The 3245-nt window shown below is 46.5% G+C and overlaps 1 protein-coding gene across 1 annotated transcript in view; it reads left to right on the forward strand.

Moving 5' to 3' along the window:
- The window catches only part of PAK2 (p21 protein (Cdc42/Rac)-activated kinase 2), a gene marked incomplete at its 3' end in the record, with an annotated part of 17101 nt that overhangs the window by 392 nt on the left and 13464 nt on the right, over positions 1 to 3245 (forward strand). The window lies entirely within an intron of this gene.

Raw genomic sequence — 3245 nt, forward strand, 5'->3', positions numbered from 1 at the left:
CCCATTTCTGTGCTAAATGCCGATTGCTACTTTCAGGTGAGTATCCAGATGGTTTGGAAGTTACTTTGTGTTGATGATCATTCCTGTGGCACCTTGAGGAGCAAAAAAATGTGGTGAAGAAATAGTGGTGAGGGTGTAGTGTGTGTGAAGGAAAGCTGAGGGTCATGAAATCCTGCCCCTGGAACTGTGCTGTTAGGATTGATTGCTAGCAGGGGAAAACCTGAGTTACTGTGTTGTTGCAGCAGGTTGCAGGATTATTTCTGGGAAAAAAATGACTCTTAATGAAACTTGACTGTATTTGTGCATTGTTTGTGTCCTCTTTTCTGGATAGGGAATGTATGTACAGCACTGGAACACTCATCCTGGTTCTCCAGGAGGTCTGTACCCATTTACAGCAAAATAGTGCCTAGATATTTCCATCTTCTATCATCTGGGATGGTAAAACTGCACAGGGAATTCAGCCTGACCTGAATGTGCTAAGCATTTTATTAATCTGCTCGTTAACACTTCCGTGATTACTATTGCTATGCACTTTGGAGAAGACCCTGCTGCTCATAATGCCTTCTGGTTCTGCTCTTGGCTCCCTGCCCCTTGCTGCTGGTGTTCTGGGCAGGACTGGCTCAGTCATGCCCACACAGGTTTGGTTGTTCCAAGAGGTTTTGCTCCTCTGGTTGTTTATTCTCCTGGCTGAGTATTTTCCCCAGGGCTGGTGTTTGCTCTCTTTGTTGTGTGAGCAGTCCCTCTGCAGCCAGGCCTCACCCTGAAGATAAAACCTGGCGGCAGGCTTTCCTCTCTCTCACAGATCTGGCTTTCTGCTCTCTACAGTAGGTGTGTTTTCCTTTTCAGAGGATGGAAGGATGTGGCCAGGGTAGCTTTTGGAAGAGTTCTTTCCCAAGGTCATTTATGGAGAAATAGTTGTCTGTGGCTGGGTTACAGCAGTAGTAGTGGTGGTGTTTTTACTGACATGGGGGAGCCCGAAAGAGGTAAGTCTATAAGGAGAACATGAGAAGCTACTACAGGTTGGTGACAGCACCCCAAGAGAGGCTCCAGGCCTCTGAGGGTGGTGGATTTGGGTGCTGAGGGTGAGAAATCTGTGGTGTGGTACCACATATCTGAAGCAGGTTCTAGATTAGCCCTTCAATCCTGTAGAGACTGGTGTTGGTCATGGGAGGAAATGCCTGGAATGTGTCCTAGTGAGTGCTGCAGGAAAATTTTGGGGGGGGATCAAGTCTGTCTTCAGGCGAGGAGAATGGTTTAGGAGCTGGGATGGCACTTCTTGTGCTGTTGCATTGGTCATTCATCAGAGCCTTTGTAGCCCTTTTGTACAGACAGAAGATAAACCCCAAATGAAGAAAGGTTTTCCTTGCTCTGAGTTAGTGATGCCGTGTAAGACTTGCTTGTGTTGTGAAGTGAGTGATGAATCCAAGCGGGAGAGCTCTGTGAGCTTCCACAGCACCATTTCTTCTCTGGGGACATTCCCTCTTTCCACCTTTTTGGTGGGTTTGTTGGGTGCTGAGATGGTTGAAGACTTGTCTTGGCTCATCTGAAATGGCTTTGGAGTCCCATTAAGCTTACTGAGATCACTTTAAATATTGATGTGCACCAAACTGAGAAATCACTCTGCACGTTTAGCATGTGTGTCTGCTTGCTGATACTGCTGCAAACTTCAAGTGGAAGAAATAATTTCTGGTGAGAAAGGTACATTTTAGAGGAAACGGTGTCAGTTTGGGTTTTGTAGATGTTAGTCAGCAATTCAAGTGATGTCCTTCTGAAAAAAAGGCAGGTTTTGTGCATGGGAAAATAATGTGGTTAGGAAAAATGAAAATTGAATTACCTAACCTAAAGAAAGTCTCTGAAAGTTGTGGGGTTTTAATCTGGAAGAAACTTGTCTCTGGGATGACCTACAGCAAGGCTCATGTAAACATCCAAAGAAAGGAGTTTAGCCCTCAGGTCTGCAAAACTGGCTGTCAAATGTAAGCAAACAGCACTGGACACAGTATCTTTTTGGCAGTAAAAGAACAGTCAGATGTTAGTTGTTTTGCTCATTGCTGTGGGTGCGTCTTACCCTCCCACAAATGCCCATTTCAATCCTTTTTGTCTTTAAATTCTGCTGCTGGGAAGCTTTGTACAAATATTACCTTTCTGCTTGGATTTCAGGAATGTATTGGGACTAGATGCAAAATCATATGTTAACCTGTGGTAGGCATTTTGGCAGGGGAAAAATGTCTCCAGCCAGTGCAAGAGTTAATGAATCACTACAAAAATTATCAGTTCCCCTCAGAAGATGAAGGGATGCCTTGCCACTGTCCAGGAATGTTGGTTGGCTTTGTCTGCAGGTCTCGGTCTGTATGATTTTGCAAGGTTCCTCCTGACCAGCTTCATCTGCCCCTGGGTCCTCTCTTGGGAGGTTCCTCTGGTCTAGATGGTGCTGTGCTTTGGGGGACTCACCAAAGTGATGAGATTGAGCAATTACTGAGTTTGTGCCCCAAGTCTGAGCTAGTTCTGCACTGAAATAATGGTAAGAGTTTGAAGGGATTATTTAATCACCTAGTCATGGAGGGTTTTTCCCCCTGGTTCCATTGTCTAGGGTAAATGAAGATGATAATGATAGTCATCTTTTTACTAGAGTGTACTTAATTGCCTTGAATTTCCTTGGCTTGACTTCTGAAGTCAAAGGAACCTGCCTGTGTTTTTGGAAAGCTTTAAAATAGTCCCCTAAAACAAGAAATGTTTGTCTTTGAGCAGAACTTGTTATAGGAGGTGCTGAGGACATCCCCCAGGGTGGTGTGTGTGATGTGCTCGGGGCAGAATTCAGTGTGGGTTCAGCTGGGGCTCAGTAACTCCAGGTGCACATCTGGAGTCACTACCTGCCACCACCAGCTGGTGGGAAACAGCTGTTTCTTGCCTCCTGTGTGGAATTTGGCTGGTGGGAAGTGAGGGATGTGTGAGGATGGTTTTGTCATGGCAAGTGCTGTGGATGATGCCTTGCTGACTGCCTGTGGTTTCATTTGAGGAAGAGAAGGGTCCAGTTGTGTTTGAGGCACCTTTGTAATCCAACAGAGCATTTCTGCAGCTCACTGGATCCTTCTGAAGAACCTGGCCCTTCACCTCCTGGGTGCAGGGGGACTGAGGACTGCTCCAGCTCACTGGATCCTTCTGAGGGACCTGTCCCTTCCCCTCCTGGGAGCAGGGGCGCTGAGCCGCTGTCTCGGGGCCAAGGGGTCACTTCTTGGTTTCACTGGCTG

This window comes from Acanthisitta chloris, unplaced genomic scaffold (genome assembly GCF_000695815.1).
Source record: "Acanthisitta chloris isolate BGI_N310 unplaced genomic scaffold, ASM69581v1 scaffold34045, whole genome shotgun sequence".
In the NCBI taxonomy this organism is placed as follows: domain Eukaryota; kingdom Metazoa; phylum Chordata; class Aves; order Passeriformes; family Acanthisittidae; genus Acanthisitta; species Acanthisitta chloris.